The sequence below is a fragment of the Heterodontus francisci genome, chromosome 36 (assembly GCF_036365525.1).
Source record: "Heterodontus francisci isolate sHetFra1 chromosome 36, sHetFra1.hap1, whole genome shotgun sequence".
Classification (NCBI taxonomy): domain Eukaryota; kingdom Metazoa; phylum Chordata; class Chondrichthyes; order Heterodontiformes; family Heterodontidae; genus Heterodontus; species Heterodontus francisci.
The window spans coordinates 48,215,147-48,233,324 of record NC_090406.1 but is presented as its reverse complement, the minus strand read 5'-3'; the positions used below and the strand labels follow the sequence as shown (position 1 = coordinate 48,233,324).

Sequence of the window (18,178 nt, the reverse complement as noted above, 5' to 3'; positions counted from 1 at the left end):
TTGGAGCAAAAGAGATTGAGGGGCGATGTGATAAAGGTGTACAAGATTATGACAGGTTTGGTAGGGTAGACAAAGAAAAGCTGTTCCCAATGGCTAATGGTACAAGGACTAGGGGACACAGGGCTAAGGTTTTAGGCAAGAGATACGGGGGAAATAGCAACCTTTTTTATGCAGCGAATGGTAATGACTTGGACCTCGCTGCCTATGAGGCTGGTGGAAGTGGAGACAATGATTGTAAAAAGAAATTGGATGGACATTTGAAGGAAATAAACTTTCAGGCCTATGGGCATAGAGTGGTAGAATGGGACTGATTGGATTGTTCTACAGCGAGCTAGAATGGACTTGATGGGCCAAATGGCCGCCTACTGTGCCATTATGACTGACTGATGCTTCCATGAACCTCCCTGCCCCAAGGCTCCAGACCTGGGCCAATGAAGGGAAGTATGCCACATGCCTCCTTAACTGTCCTGCTACCTCCAGGGATCTGTGGACTTGCACACCAAGGTCCCTCTGTTCCTCTACACTTCTCAGTGCCCTATTTATTATGTATTCCCTTGTCTGTCTTGTCCTCCCCAGATGCATTTGCTCACATTTTCCTGCATTGAATTCCATTTCCCATTTTTCTGCCCACCTGACCAGTCCCTTGATATCTTTTTGCAGTCTGCTGCTTTCTTCCTCGCTATCAACCACACAATGTTAGAAATAGGAGCAGAAGTAGGCCATACAGCCTCTTGAGCCTGCTTCACGATTCAATAAGATCATGGCAGATTTGATCTTGGCCTCAACTCCACTTTCCTGCCTGTTTGCCATAACCCATGACTCCCCTATAGTTTGAAAATCTGTCTCAATCTATCTATATTCAATGACTCAGTCTCCAGAGCGCTCTAGGGTAGAGAGTTCCAAGGATTCCTGACCCTCGGGGAAAAAAATTCCTCCTCATCTCCATCTTAAATGGGCAATCCCTTTATTCTGAAACTATGCCCACAGTACTAGATTCCTCACAAGGGGAAACATCTCTACCCTGTCAAGCCTGTCAGAATCCTATATGTTTGAATAAGATAACCCCTGATTTTTCTAAACGCCAGTGAGTATATGCCCAAATCTGCTCAGTCTTTCCTCATCAGACAACCCTTCATTCCAGGAATCAACCTCGTGAACCTTCTCTGAACTGCCTTCAGTGTAAGTATAATGCTCACATAAGGAGACCAAACTCTGGTCTCACCAATGCCCTGTACAGTTGCAGCAATACTTCCCTACTTTTATACTGTACTCCCTTGCAATAAAGGCCAGCATCCATTTGCCTTCCTAATTACTTTCTGCCCCTCCATGGTGACTTTTTGTGATTGATGTACGAGGACATCCAGATCCCTTTGTACTGCAGCATTCTGTAGTGTGTTTCCGTTTAAATATGTTGCTTTTTTTTTATTCCTACCAATGTGGATAACCTCACATTTTTCCAAATTATAGAGTCATGGAAGTTTATAGCACAGAAGGTTGTCATTTGGTCCATAGCGTCCGTGCCAGTCGGCAAGTAGCCATCCAACCAAATCCTACTTTTCAGCTCTTTGTCCAGGGCCTTGCAGGTTATAGTACGGCAAGTGCATATCCAACCAATTTTTCAATTTTGAGGGTTTCTAGCACCCTTGCAGGCAGTGAGTTCCAGATCCCCACCACCCTCTGGATGAAAAGGTTTTCGCCTCTAAACCTCCTGCCTCTTGCCCTAAATCTATTCCCCCTGACTATGGACCCCTCAACCCAGGGGAATAGGGCCTTCCTATCCACTCTATCTAGAATCCTCATAATTTTAAAGACTTCAATTAGATCGCCCCTCACCTTCCTCTGTTCCAACGAAAACAACCCGAGTCTATTTAATCTTTCCTCATCACTAAAATTCTCCAGTGCAAGCGCCATCCTTGAAAACCTCCTGTACTGTCTCTGGTCCAATCATGTCTTTCCTATAGTACAGTGACCAGAACTGCATGCAGTACTTCAGCTGTGGCCTAACTAGTATTTTATGCAGTTCTAGCTTAACCTCCCAGCTCTTTTAGCCAAGGCGTAGAATATAAGGCAAGTATCCCATATGCCTTCTTGACCACCTTTATCTACCTGTCCAGCCACCTTCAGGGATCTGCGGACATGCACTCCAAAGTTCCTCTGTTCCTCTACACTTAGCATCCTAATATTTATTTTGTATTTTCAGTGGCGCAGTGGTTAGCACCGCAGCCTCACAGCTCCAGCGACCCGGGTTCAATTCTGGGTACTGCCTATGTGGAGTTTGCAAGTTCTGCTTGTGTCTGCGTGGGTTTCCTCCGGGTGCTCCAGTTTCCTCCCACAGCCGAAAGACTTGCAGGTTGATAGGTAAATTGGCCATTATAAATTGCCCCTAGTATAGGTAGGTGGTAGGGGAATATAGGGACAGGTGAGGATGTGGTAGGAATATGGGATTAGTGTAGGATTAGTATAAATGGGTGGTTAATGGTCGGCACAGACTTGGTGGGCCGAAGGGCCTGTTTCAGTGCTGTGTCTCTCAATCTAAAAATCTAAAATAACACTCAACTTGCTTTCTCATCTATCTTTGTATAATCAACAAATTTGGCTACAATACACTCGGTCCCTTCATCCAAGTCATTAATATAGATTGTAAATAGTTGAGGCCCCAGTACTGATCCCTGTGGCACCCATTAGTTACAGTTTGCCAACCTGAAAATGACCCATTTATCCTGATTCTCTGTGATGTTAGTTAGCTGATCCTCTATCCATGCTGATAAATACCCTCAACACCATGAGCTCTTATCTTGTGCAGTAACCTTTTATGTGGCACCTTATTGAATGCCTTTTTGGAAATCCAAATGTCAGAGAAACTTCCAAGCCTGTTTGTGAAGAAAGCATTGAGACTAGGATGCTTTGGTGGAGACTTCATTGCTTGCAACAGAACTTACTTCTCCACTCCGAACAACACCCAGCTGGCGCCTCTTTATATATACATCTGAGTACAATTAACTAAACACCCCCAACACCTTCAACTACTAGGTATTTAGCATCCATTAACAGAACTTTAGACGCTAACCGATTCTCTTTTCTTTAAATTAAATATATATATATGTAAAAAAGATAGACAAAATAATACATTTTTCTTTATCTTACATTATACAATTAACCTTCAACAGCACCAGCCATTAACGTACTGTATATGTCCCCACCTTTTTTAAAACAAAAAGAACTTGTTTAAAGAATTACAACGCGATCTTAACATTAAAAAAATTTCCACATTTTCCTAACATAATACAAGATGGCCCTCTTCGAGACATCCAGCAATTTCTTTGAACAAGCACCTGACTTTGTAAAACAATCTGACAACTGATGACGTACGTCGACCCATTTTATTTTGGAAACTTTTCTTTCCAACATTTCTTTTATACTCACGTGATCAATCCTCAACCTCTTTTCCGTGACACTTTTTGTTGAATGGAGATTGTCCCAGAAAGAGTGGTTATCTATATTCCATTCTATAGGAAAATATTTCTCCAATTTCCCCTTATACAAGAGTTCCTTTAAAATACTCTATAAATACATACCCATATCTATAGCTTCTCAGTGCAAGTGTCTCAGCAGCTAAGCTGCTTTGAACCATCCTCTTTATTTTCTTTGAATTCCAGTCTAATGGGCAGCATTTATCATCCCACCAAAAATATGATGAACCCTGATGCGCTCGAATAACCATCGGGAAGGTTAGCGTGTGAGGCATCACGAAGAATGACTAATTTCATTTATTCTGGGCCACCCAATGTTGGAAACTTGAGTGTACATTTGTCTAAACTCAATTTCAAAAAGAACTAAACAAAGAACAGTACAGCACAGGAACAGGCCAGTCGGCCCTCCAAGCCTGCGCCGATCTTGATGCCTGCCTAAACTAAAACCTTCTGCACTTCCGGGGTCCGTATCCCTCTATTCCCATCCTATTCATATATTTGTCTAGATGCCTCTTAAACGTCGCTATCTTACCTGCTTCCACCACCTCCCCCGGCAGCAAATTCCAGGCACTCGCCACCCTCTGTGTAAAGAACTTGCCTCGCACATCCCCTCTAAACTTTGCCCCTCGCATCTTAAACTTATGTCCCCCAGTAACTGACTCTTCCACCCTGGGAAAAAGCTTCTGACTATCCACTCTGTCCATGCCACTCATAACTTTGTCAACCTCTATCATGTCGCCCATCCACCTCCGTCATTCCAGTGAAAACAATCTGAGTTTATCCAACCTCTCCTCGTAGCTAATACCCTCCAGACCAGGCAACATCCCAGTAAACCTCTTCTGTACCCTCTCCAAAGCCTCCACATCCTTCTGGTAGTGTGGCGACCAGAATTGCACACAATATTCCAAGTGTGGCCTAACTAAAGTTCTGTAGAGCTGCAGCATGACTTGCCAATTTTTATACTGTATGCCCTGACCGATGAAGGTAAGCATGCCTTCTTGACTATCTTATCCACCTGCGTTGCCACTTTCAGTGACCTGTGGACCTGTACGCCCAGATCTCTCTGCCTGTCAATACTCCTAAGGGTTCTGCCATTTACTGTATACTTCACACCTGTATTAGATCTTCCAAAATGCATTACCTCACATTTGTCTGGATTAAACTCCATCTGACATTTCTCCGCCCAAGTCTCCAACCGATTTATAACCTGCTGTATCCTTTGACAATCTCCATCACTATCTGCAACTCCACCAACCTTTGTGTCGTCAGCAAACTTACTAATCAGACTTGCCACATTTTCCTCCAAATCATTTATATATACTACAAACAGCAAAGGTCCCAGCACGGATCCTTGCGGAACACCACTAGTCACAGCCCTCCATTCAGAAAAGCACCCTTCCACTGCTGCCCTCTGTCTTCTCTGACTGAACCAGTTCTGTATCCATCTTGCCAGCTCACCTCTGATCCTGTGTGACTTCACCTTTTGTACCAGTCTGCCTTGAGGGACCTTGTCAAAGGCTTTACTGAAGTCCATGTCGACAACATCCACTGCTCTTCCTTCATCAATCATCTTTGTCACTTCCTCAAAAAACTCTATCAAGTTAGAGACATGACCTCCCCTTCACAAAACCATGCTGCCTCTCGCTAATAAGTTCATTTGTTTCCAAATGGAAGTAAATCCTGGCCTGAAGAATCCTCTCCAATAATTTCCTCAATGTTTTATTTGCTTTCAGCACTTGCCCAACAGTAGCATGTTTCAGCTCAATTCTAATACATCATAGCAAGCATCCGGCCTAGTTTGAGTGTACAACCAGTTTAATTGCCAGATTAAGCTTCTTCCTTGGTTGCAGAGTCTTCATTTTGTGAGGATCTGGCCCTATTTATTGGGATCCTATTAACATTCTCCAGGTAAGACTGTTGATTTAGGGTTATCCCCTACTTAGTCTGCCTAATATTCAACCCTATATATTTAAAAGCTCCGGAAGCCCAACTTCCGATTTTAAATTCTTGTAGAACTTTATCTGCCACAAATTTCTCAAATGCCTCAGATCCTCCGCACAGAAAATTGTCCACGTGCATCAAGAAAACGCCTGCTAGTTTTTCTTCATAGTATGAAGAAAACGTTGCAGGATCTGCTTTTAGCTGAATACAACCAGCTTTTAGTAGGATGGACCTAACTGAAAAATACCACACCGTAGATTAGAGGTCTGTTTTTGGTCGGGAAAAAGAACCCGACCGAACCACAGTGGACCCGAGTCCCGCCGACTTTGCCCTGAACCCGACCTGACCCGAACCCGCCACTACTCTGCCCGACCCGAGCTGACCATCCGTTTACTTCCCTTCCTGACACCGAACCTGCAAGAAGCTGGAGCGCATGTGTGATGACGTCATAGTGATGTCACTTTCTCATCGCGGACTCTGTTTCGTCCCAGACTCCCAGCTCGGGTACAATTTTTATTTTCAATACTTAGCACCAGAGCACTTACCCTGTGTGTCCGGCCCGACCCGACACGACTTGACCTGGGCGCGACCTGAGCCCGGAAGATGGGCCCGACCCGACCTGAACCCGACACATGGGTCCTGTCAGGTTCGGGTCGAGTAGCAGGCCTCTACTCTAGATGCATCATTTAGCTCATAAACACACTTGTTCAGCTTCCCTCTATCTCCAAGTTCTTTTGGTGGCTTTAAAATTAATTCCCTTTTGAAATTTCTCCCCTTGCAAAAATGCTGCTTTTATGTCAATGGACTTGCATTCCCATGAGTGTGTCACCAAAAGGGCTTGGAAAATCCTCAAACTTGCTTTTCCTGCTGTTGGGAGTCTGCTCTAGCTTCTTGTTCACCTCGGCATTCCTCAAATCTCCGAGTTACTATTCTGGCCTTAGCTTTATACATAACATCGGGAAGTCCTTTCTCTGTACAGATCCATCTATGGGACAATGCTGGTTGTCCTCTATCTGACATCTCCATTTATATGCCAAACTCTCTCCAACTGTCAAGCTCTTTTTATTTTGCATCCTTTACCAACTTACCATCTAACTTGTTAGTAGCCACTAGAGCTTCTCTATCGTAAGGGCTCCTACTTGTGGCACTCCTTGCCTGCACATCTTGTGAAACCACATCCCCCTACTAAATTTCCTATCCCTTTCTGGGCTGTTACTACTTGACCTGTCCCTCCTACAACCAGACTTCCTTTCTCAAGTTCGTGACCTTTTCCTTGGATCATCTTCAGGCCCACTGTCTGAACTTACAGTATGTTTTCAGGTCTTCCACATTTTCACTTCCTTCTGCCAGTCTATAGATCTGATTTCCTGTCTCTTGTCTTGTACATTCAGCCAATGTTTGTATTTCCCTGTGGCCTTTCCTGCCCTTCCTATAATGGTGGCTTCCCTCCATTCACTAACCCCTTCTGGCATATACGTCACTCCAGTCCCAACTTTCGGTAGTTGACCATTGGGTCACTTGGTCCACTCTGTTAGCCTGTTATCTGCCACAATCTGTTGCTTGTAAAGGTCCGACATATGTGCATGCGAAGTACATGGTGCATCACCTACCTTTGGTTAATACCAAGAGCCTATCCCTGTTCGATATCCTTGCACAATCCAACAATTTGAAGGGAAGTACTGATTTAGGAATTTCCAAGGAGAATTGCTGCAACTTTGCATATAGTAAGTTAAACGCCATAATATATTCTATGGAAGAACCATCCATTTCTTTGATATAAATTTTATCCATAAATTTCAAGGGATTGTCCAAACCTTCCTCATTGACCAAATGATGAGCCTCTAGCTCTGAGGACACTTTGCCCCTGATCTTGTTTCTGGCAGGTAGTGAAAGTGCAAGAGCTATTCCTTGTTTCCTTTTCAGTAAAGACGTAACCCGTGTCCATTAATCAACTTATTCTTTCATTGATCGTAAGGTTCGGCTGCACAAAACAGTGGTGGAAAATCACATCCCAATACCTTACACTGGGTTTCAGTCATCTTTCTTCAAAAAAAAAACTCCAATTCTAATCTCCTCCTGCCTGAAAATAAATCTTAGTCTTCAATCTTCACTTTCAGGCAACCATCCTCTGCTCCCAATGTCCGAGAAACTTCTGAGCCTGTTTGTGAAGAAGACACTGAGACTAGCATGCTTCAGTGGAGACTGGTTATTGCTTGCCACAGAGCTTACTTCTCCACTCCTAACAACACCCAGCCAGTGCTGGCTGGCTCTTTACTGTCATGCTAGGTCCCCACCTGCCAAGAGTGAAGCACATGAATTTTGTCATGAACATTGATTTTAGACTGTTACCGGAGTGAAGAAAGGACTTGTTAAACAGATCAGCTATGGCTGGATAGGCATTTGTATATTAACAGACTGTGTTTGGAAGGACAAAACAGTCATTCCCTGACGTATTCAACCCACAATAGACTTTTGATCAGATGTTGAAGATGGGGGAGTTCGCATTCCAGGTTGACTGCTAAGATGGCTGAATACACAAACGGACATGATCAAACCAGCTAGTCACATGACTAACCTGCTGGGCAACCTGAGCTTTTTGAATTTATACAAACAGTTTGGGCAGAAAGCAGAATGCTCCTGGACTGAGAAGATCTGTCCTGGCTGGCTTGCCACAGCCTCTCCTGTCTGCCTGCTCCCATCTCTTTTTCTTACAAGCCTCTGAAGACACATGAACCCCAAGAGAGAAAGGTCTGCTACAGCGAACAAGGTTTAAGAAGCATCCTGGGCCCCAACGAAAAGCAAGAGCTACCTAATACAATCAAGGACTCTACAGTGAGCTAGAAGAACCGTAACAACAACTCTTCAGATATTGCCTCAAACTTTTCCACTTTATGTCTCTATTTGCATATGTGTATCGCGCATGCATGCTGGTGTGGGGCACATCGTGTATCGTAGGCATTAACCAAATTAGAGTTTAAGTTTAATAAATTTCAACTTCTTTAAACCTAAGCCTGTTTGTGCTGGTTTCTTTGTCTTATAATTGGAAAGCAGTGAACAAGGATTCGCAAAGTGGGAGCTAAAAATAATGTTAAAAAATAAAACAGTAGGTCCAGGTGAAAGCCGGAAGGGAACCCTATACCTCTTTCTCACCTGGTACTAATCAACACCCAGCACCTGTTCATCCTATTACCTTCAACTACTAGGTATTTAACATCCATTAACAATTTATTAGACACTAACACAAAATACAATATACCTACTGGCTCCCCTTTATCCATCTAGCCCATTACATCCACACGGCCTATTTTCATACAAAACTACAAATTTCTTGAATCCTACATTTAAGTCTCTAAATCATTGATGTATACCACAAGTAGCAAGAGACCCAGTACTGAGCCCCAAGGAACCCTACTGGAAACAACCTTCCAGTCACAAAAACACCCATTTGCTTATAACCCTTTTCTTCCTGCCACAGAGCCAGCCAATTTTGGATCCAGCTTGCCACTTTTCCCTTTGAGCCCATGAGCTTTCGATTTCCAGACCTATGTGGAGGCTTGTTAAGATCCATGCTTTGTTCTGCTGCACCAAGTGCTACTATAAAGTGCAGCAGCACCATCTATTGGTAAAGCATGGGATCATAAAATGTATTACTGGAAAAAAAGACACGCTGTTGAAACTTTTCATCTTGCACTCATCAAGACGGACACAGGAATGGCAAATTTCAAAGGGAGCAGCAGTTTCTGCTGTACAAGAAAAGGGTGCTGATTGGTTGGCAAGTTAAATGTGGTTGAGGCATTGCCTTGGAGAATGCACCAGGGAACAATTGTCTCCACACTTCATTTAATTCAAAAAAGGCGCAACACCTGGACATGTTCCTTTTGCCTGCAGAGGACGGGTCCTTGCGCATGATTATACATAGCTTCTAGCAAACGTAAGTGAGCCACATAGCGAGCCCCACTGACAATCTAGAATTGGTTGTTCATGTAAATCTGAGCACAGTCAGGGTTGTTCAGTAAGTGCTGTCCAATCGTAGAATGACATCTAATGTCATACGTTGTGTTCTGAGTTTTGCAAGTACGGGCTGGTTATGTACAGTCAGTACTCTGCCGATTGCAAACAGCCGAAGGGATGTGCTGTTCGATTTGATCCGCCAATTGGGACGTATAGTGTATGTACCTGGCATCGTACCGGCACTGGAATTCACGCACCACGTGACTCATTTGGGTGGTAGGCAGAACGTCTTTTTGGCTTGACAGCAGCATCCTGTTAGTGGAAAATACCAAGTGTGTTGCCCCTGCATAGTAGCAGTCTGAAACGACTAGCTTCACCTGTTGCTCAAATCTTTGAGATACCTTGCCCTTCCAGGGTAATTTGAGGTCGACTAGGCACTTTTCTGGTCCGAAAGTGGCGGCCATAGGCTCATTCATGAGTATGGAGTAGCCATTATCCCGCAGGATAGCTTTGATGTGCCCTCTTGCAGCATCAAGCTTGCACAGTGGGCAAATGGTTTGGGCCCTATTTGAGATTGCCGAGAAGGCCAATCTTAGTGAGAGGAGCTGTAGGAATCCCATCGCGTAAATTGGCCCGTGAAGTAACGTACGTTCTAACGATTGGCGGGTCAAATCAAACAGCACATTGCTCACAGTAAGCAGAGTACTGACCGCACTCAACCAGCCTGTACTTGTAAAACTCAACACAATGTCCAACACTAGATGTGATTCTGCGATTGGATAGGACTTACTGAACAATCCAGAGTCTGCTAAGGATTGCACTAACAACCAATTTAAGATTATCAATTGGGGTTGCAATGTGACTCACCTACGCTTGCTTGAAGCAAAATACATTTATACGCAGGGTCCTGTCCTCTGCAGGCAAAGGGAACCTGTCCAGACATTGTGCCTTTTTTTTTGAATGAAACAAAGCGTGGGGACAATAGTTCCCTGCTGCATTCTCCATACCAACGACTTGACCAGAGTCACACTGCCAACCAATCACCCCTTTTCTCATGTAGTATAAATTGTTGCTCCTTTTGAAATTTGGCATTCTTGCATCTGTCCTGATGAGTGCAAGATGAAAAGCTTCAACATGTCTTTTTTCAGCAATACTCTAGTTCTGTACTACCAAGTGACTAATCATAGAATGGTTACAGCACAGAAGGCAGCCCATCGTGTCTGTCAGCTCTTTATAAGAGCAACTCACCTAGTCCCACTCCCCAGCCTTTTTCCCATAAAACATCAGTAATAAGGAAATTAATGGAATTAAAGTGAGAGAAATCCCCAGGACCTGACTGTTTTTATCTGAGGGTGTTAAAGGAAGTAGGGGAGCACATTGTAGGTGCCCTAACTATAATCTTTGAGTTCCCTAGATTCAGGGTGGTCCCTCTGGATTGGAAAGTTGCACACGTCACTCCACTTTTTGAGAAGGGTGAAAGGGGGAACCAAGGAAATTACAGAGCAGTTAGCCTGACATCTGTGGTGGGCAAGGTGCTGGAGTCTAATCAAGGATAGGGTGACTGAACACCAAGAAAAATTTCAGTTAATCAGGGACAGCCAGCATTGATTCATGACTGGAAGGTCATGCCTGACAAATCTCATTGAGTTTTTTGAAGAGGTGACTAAGGTAGTGGACAGGGGAATGTCTATGGATGGACTTCCAGAAGGCATTTGATAAAGTCCCACATAAGAGACTGTTAACTAAGGTAGAAGTCCATGGAGTTGAGGGCAAATTATTGAAATGGTTAGGAAGTTGGTTGAGTGGTAGGCGACAGAGTGGGGATAATGGGTAAGTACGCCGATTGGCAGGATGTGACTAGTGGTGTCCCGCAGGGATTTGTGTTGGGGCCTCAATTATTCATTAACGACTTGGGTGATGGCATAATAAGTCATATATCCAAATTTGCTGATACAAAGTTAGGCGGCATTGTAGGCAGTCTAGATAGCATAAAATTGCAAAGAGATATTGGCAGACTAGGTGAGTGGGCAAAACTGTGGATTTCAATGCGGGCAAGTGTGAGATTATCCATTTTGGACCAAAAAAGGATAGAGCAGGGTACTTTCTAAATGGGAAGAGGTTAAGTACAGCGGATGTCCAAAGAGACTTGGGGGTTCAGGTGCATAGATCTTTAAAATGCTATGAGCAAGTGCAGAAAATAATCAAAAAGACTAATGGAATGCTAGCCTTTATATCTAGAGGATTGGAGTATAAAGACACAGAGGTTATGCTGCAGCTGTACAAAACCCTGGTTAAACCCCACTTGGAGTACTGTGAGCAGTTCTGGGCACCACACCTTAGGAAGGATATATTGGCCTTGGGAGTGCAACATAGGTTTACAAAAATGATACCTGGACTACAACTTAACAGTTGTGAGGAGAGATTACACAAATTAGGCCTGTTTTCGCTAGAATTTAGAAGGTTAAGGGGTGATCTGATTGAAGTCTTCAAGATATTAACAGGAAAAGACAGGCTAGATAAAGATAAACTATTTCCACTGGTTGGAATTTCTAAAACTAGGGGGCATAGTCTAAAAATTAGGACCAGACCGTTCAGGAGAGATGTTAGGAAGCACTTCTTCACGCAAAGGGTGGTAGAGGTTTGGAACTCCCACAAGCAGCAGTTGAAGTTAGAACAGTTAATTTTAAATCTGAGATAGATAGATTTTTGTTAAGCAAAGATATTAAGGGATATGGGCCAAAGGCAGGTATATGGAGTTAGGCTGCGGATCAGCCATGATCTCATTGAATGGTGGGACAGGCTCGAGAGGCTGAATGGCCTAATCCTGTTCCTATGTTCCTAATTCTGCCCAACAAAACAAATCACTTCACACTTTTCTGCGTTAAATTTCATCTGCCACTTGTCCGCCCATCCCTCTGGTCTGTCCATATCTTCTTGAAGTTTATCTCAATCCTCCTAACGGTTCGCAATACTTCCAGGTGATGCAATTTGGGAGGACTAACAAGGCAAGGGAATATAGAATGGATGGTGGGACCCTAGGAAGTACAGAACGTCGGAGGGACCTTGGTGTACTTGTCCATAGATCACTGAAGGCAGCAGCACAGTAGATAAGGTGGTTAGGAAGGCAGATGGGATACTTGCCTTTATTAGCTGAGGCATAGAATAGAAGAGCAGGGAGGTTAGGATAGAGCCGTATGAAACGCTAGTTAGGCCACAGCTGGAGTACTGTGTACAGTTCTGGTCGCCACACTTTAGGAAGGATGCGATTGCACTGGAGAGGGTGCAGAGGAGGTTCACCAGGATGTTGCCTGGGCTGGAGTATTTCAGCTATGATGAGAGACTGGATAGGCTAGGGTTGTTTTCCTTAGAGCAGAGAAGGTTGAGAGAAGACCTGATTGAGGTATACAAGATTATGTGGGACATTGATAGGATAGATAGGAAGAAACTTTTTCCCTTAGCGGAGGTGTCAATAACCAGTGGGCATAGATTTAAGGTAAGGGGCAGATTTGGAGGGATTTGAGGAAAAATCTTTTCTCACCAGGGGTGGATGGAATCTGGAACACTGCCTGAAGGGGTGGTAGAGGCAGGAACACACAACATTTAAGAAGTATTTAGATGAGCACTTGAAACACCTTGGCATACAAGGCTACGGGCCAAGTGCTGGAAAAAGGGATTAGAATAGGTGCTTGATGGCTGGCTTGGACATGGTGGGCCGAAGGGCCTGTTTCTGTGCTGTACAACTCTATGACTCTAAGTTTTGTCTTTTGCAAATTTGAAAATTGTGGCCTGTCCACCCAAGTCAAAGATGAGGAGAAATTTTTTCTCTCAGAGGAATGCGAGTCTTTGGAACTCTCTTCCTCAAAAGGCGGTGGAAGCAGAGTCTTTGAATATTTTTAAAGCAGAGGTCCTAGCACCGACCCCTGCGGAACCCCACAATGTACCTTCCTCCAATCGAAAAAAACAGCCATTCACCACTACTGTTTCCTGTCACTCAGCCAATTTTGTATCCATGCTGCCACTGTTTTTTGTTTTATTCCATGGGCTTCAACTTCGCTGCAAAGCCTGTGTTACGACCAGGTGAGAAAGAGGTCTCTGGTTCCCTTTCAGCCTTCACCTGGTCTTACTGTAACAGAGTTTTATTTTTAAACACATTTTAGCTTCCCCCTTGGTGTATCCTTGTTCACCGCTTACCAATTATAAGGCAAAGAAACCAGCACAAACAGGCTTTCTTGGGTTTAAAGAAGAAAAGTTGAAATTTATTAAACCTAAACTGTAATTCGGTTGGCGCTTACAGATACACGACACGCCCATTCCAGCATGCATATGTGATACACACATGCAAATAGAGACACAAAAGAGCAGAAGAAAAATAAAGCGGTGAAGTTTGAGGCAATATCTGAAGAGTTGTTGTTACGGTTCTTCGAGCTCCCTGTAGAGTCCTTGATTGCAGGTAGATCTTGCTTTTCGTTGGGGCGCAGTCTGCTTCTTAAACCTTGTTCGCTGTAGCAGACTTTTCTCTCTTGGGGTTCATGTGTCTTCAGTGGATTCAGAGGCTTGTGAGAAAGAGATGGGAGCAGGCAGACAAGCGACGCTGTGGCAAGCCAGCCAGGACAGATCTTCTCAGTCCAGTTTCTGCTCAAACTGTTTGTACAAATTCAAAAAGCTCAGGTTGCCCAGCAGGTTAGTCACGTGACTAGCTGGTTTGACCACGTCCATTTGTGTATTCAGCCATCTTAGCAGTCAACCTGGAATGCGAACTCCCCCATCTTCAACATCTGGTGATCAAAAGTCCATTGTGGGTTGAATGTGTCAGGGAATGGCTGCTTTGTCCTTCCAAACACTGTCTGTTAATATGCAAATGTCTTTCCAGTCACGGCTGATCTGTTTAACAAGTCCTTTCTTCACTCCAGTAACAGTTTAAAATCAATGTTCATGACAAAATTCATGTGCCTCATTCTTGGCAGGTGGGGACCTAGCATGCACCTGTTATGTGGCACTTTATCAAATGCCTTTTGGAAGTCCGTGTCTACCACATCAACCGCAGTACCCTCATCAAAAAACTAAAGCAAGTTAGTTGAACACAATTTGCCCTTAACAAATACATGCTCGCTTTCCTTAATTAATCCGCATTTGTCCAGATGACTTAATTTTTCCCGTAATTATCATTTCTAAAAGCTTTCCAAGCCCCAAGGTTAAACTGACTGGCCACAGTTGCTCGGCTTGTTATTGCGCACTTTTTGTGAACAAAACTGTGCAACTATGTGCGCAACAAGCATGTCACAAAAACAGAAAAACTAAAAATACTCAGAAAATTGTTTTTTTTTTAATTAAAGGTGAGATCAGGAAGCAACATCAACATAGTAAGAAAAGATCTGGGAGGAGAAAGGCATATTGCTGGAATCTGTTGATCTTAGTAATAGAAATTTGCAGCACAGAAGGCCAACTCTCAAGCAGCTATCCATTTAGCCTCATGCTTTAAAGGGTTTTTTTCAATAGTAATCCACTTTCTTTCAAAAGCTTTTGTTAATACTACTTCCACCACTCTCTTTCTGCTGGGGATTCCATTTCATCGCTGAACTCATTATGGTTGAATTTTGTTTTATTCTTGGAACATGGGCAACATTACAAGACAGGCAGTATTTATTGGCTAACCCTCATAGGGAACTCCAAGATTTTGAACCAGCCATGACCCAGTTTCAGTTGGTGTGTGATGGGAGGAAAGCTTGGAGGTGATCATTGTCTCATCATCTTGTGCCCATGTTTTCCTAAGATGGTATAAGTCATGGGATTGAGGGGTTGTCTGAGGTAAACTTGGCAAGTTGCTGCAGTATACCCTGTAGATAGCACATTCTGCAGCTAAAGTGAGCTAGTGCTGTGGGAGTGGGGCAAATGTTATCAGGGCACAGATCAAGCAGACTGCTGTGTCCTGGCTGATAACGAATTTCCATTGAGGCGAGTGGTAAGTTTTCCATCACACTTCTGACTGGAGCTGTGTAGGTGGAGAGGCTTTGAAGAATCAGATGGTGAGCCAGTCAGATGGAGTTCCTACCCTGTTGTACCCACGTATTGATGAGGTTGCTCCTGTACAGCTCTGGTCAACAATCAATCCCAGGATATTAATGTTGGGGGACCTGGTGCTGTTAATTTTGAGGTCATTGTGTGTTTTTTTTCTTTGAGGTGGCCATTGCTTGATACATGTGGCACAAAGGTTACTTGCTGCTTGGATGTTGTCCAGGTCCTGCTGTAGGCTGGCATGGCTTTTATTTCACGATTTCAGGAATTTTGAATGGAGCTAAACATAATCAAAATGTCCACAAATTGCCCCCAGTATGACGGAGGAAAAGTCATGAATGAAGTCGCTGAAGCCGGTTGAAAAGAAATCTTACATTTATATTGTACCTTTCATGACCAAAAGATGTGCCAAAGCGCTTTAAAGCTGATGAAGTACTTTTGAAGCATAGTCACTTTTGTAATGTAGGAAATGCGGCAGCCAATCTGTGCACAGCAAGCTCCTACAGACAGCAGTGTGGTAAGACTAGATGATCTGTTTTTTGTGATGTTGATTGGGGGATAAATATTGGCCAGAGCATCAGGGATAACTCCCCTGCTCCTCTTCAAAATAGTGCCATGGGATCTTTTACATCCACCTAAGAGAGAAGATGGGGCCTTGGTTTAATATCACATCTAGAAGATGGCAGCTCCAACAGTATAGTAATCCATCAGTAATGTACTAGAGGGTCAGCTTTGATTTTTGTGCTCAAGTCCTGGATTGATACTTGAACCCACAACCTTCTGACTCAAAGGCAAGAGTGGCCTAATCTGGACAGCACCTCAATTTTCCTTTCAGTGGAATTGCTTACACATACTGGTTGTGATTATTCCTTGGGTGCTCCATCTTTGCTGATGTTACGTCTGCAGAAGTGTTAACCCAGTTTCAATGTGTAAGCGAGGGTTCTGCCACTTTTCCAGCAAAGTAACGCATCCAAAATAGGAGAAGCTCAGAAGGATTTCCCAACTCATGAGTTCTGATGATACGATTGGACTTCATCTTAAAACCGATGAAGTGATGAAACTGTTGAAGGATTCTGGGTTACCAGAGATTAGCTACAGTAGCATTATGAAACAATATTTTTGCATAAGTAGAGGTGGGGAGGCATGGAACATGAATCTCTAAAGGGGGTGCTCGGCCAACAACGTTAGGGACCTGTGTGCTAACTTAATGAGCAGCTTTAAAAGGTAGAAAGAAATAAGCAGTTATTTATGTACAGACAACAGTCCCTAACAACAGAAAGCATGAGACAATGTCTCAAGCCTCCTAACTGACTTGCAAATAAAATGCAGTCACTTTACAGAATATCCGTGAATTTGTGGCCTTAAATGTACAGGCATCTTCACTCCAGCAGCAGAACGATGCATTGCATTTTGCGTGGTATAATGTTCCTGTTGTGATAAAACAGCATATCATCTGACTAAACTCGAGCAGTGCCACGGGCAATTTAGTACAGTTCCCACCAGTTATATCGCTCACACTTTGGGCTGGCAACTGTCTGTACCAGGCAATTCACAATAGCCATTTTCCATCACCATAGAAATTAATTACAAAGGCACTACTTAGAGTATAATGTGCATGTGTTATTTCGGGCAATTCAGAAAGCTCTTTAGACCTTGTTTAGGCCTTAATCACTTATTCTTCTGTACTTAACTTTTTAATGGCTTAGATCGTTAAATTTATACGAAGAAGTTAGTTGTGAAGACTGGTTTCCTCATCATTTGAAATGTACTAATTTTGCAAAATTCTCGAGGTCAAAACCACCAATGCCGCAGGGCAAGTGGCAGCATTGGTTGTTGCCTGTGAGCTGTGAACTGGTCAGTTTCCTGAATTGCTGCTGCTGCAGCCTTTGTACATACCTTTCAAAAATTAAAACAGAAGTTTTAAGTACCATTTTAATATGATTAAGCAATACATACAGAATCACTACTGAATAAGTGTTGCCTGCATTGTAGTGAGGGGCACAGCACTTTCAGAATGACTGGGGCCATGATGGTTTTATTGTTTAATGGTTATAATGGACGAATTGCGTTAACCTCCCATGCCTGCTATTAGCAATGCAGACTATTGTATGTTTATTGCATATTTCCTGTCCATCACACTACTCGTTTGCACTCATGTTTCTTTTGCACTTGAATCTTTTTTTTAAAAAGCATTCCCTGAATGTCAACACACAATTAACTTCTATGAATTTGTCAAATGGAATTTACAGCATTAAAGTCTCACGCCTATATCTAAGCAAAATATACAAAACAGTCCATTAGATGATGCAGTATCGCCATGGCAAATTGCTTATTTTTTTAAGAACACATTATTGGAATTCCATAGAACATTTCCCTGTATCTAAAGTTGCAGACACTGCAATAGGTGCAAAGTATGGCAACAAAATGATGCAAGGTTTTGTTAATTATGAACAGTGGTTAATTAAATTAAATCTCAATAGAAAAATATTACAGGAAAATATAATTGAGCTAGTAAATTAAATTGTTACATGGGATTATAGAAAGATATATAAATTCAGGAGTGAGAGAACACTAAATTTAAACTAAGTTAAACTTAAAGGGCTTGCTGACTGGACTAGACTTTTTTCTTGATTACACCTCTGAAGCACTATGGGACATTTCTCTATGTTGAAGGTGCTGTATGAATGCAAGTTCTTGGAACCTTGTGCTTCAACAGTTGCCAAATGAGATGTGATATTCAGAAAAAAAAGTCTATTCTTGATTCAACAAGAAAGGACTGCTAGGTACGGGAAAAAAGTTTGAGA

At 43.1% G+C, this 18,178-nt stretch overlaps 1 protein-coding gene across 5 annotated transcripts in view; it reads left to right on the top strand.

The window, feature by feature from the left end:
• crsp7 (cofactor required for Sp1 transcriptional activation, subunit 7) overlaps positions 1–18,178 on the top strand; it is a 178,334-nt gene that overhangs the window by 156,880 nt on the left and 3,276 nt on the right. The gene's annotated exons all lie outside the window — the stretch shown is intronic.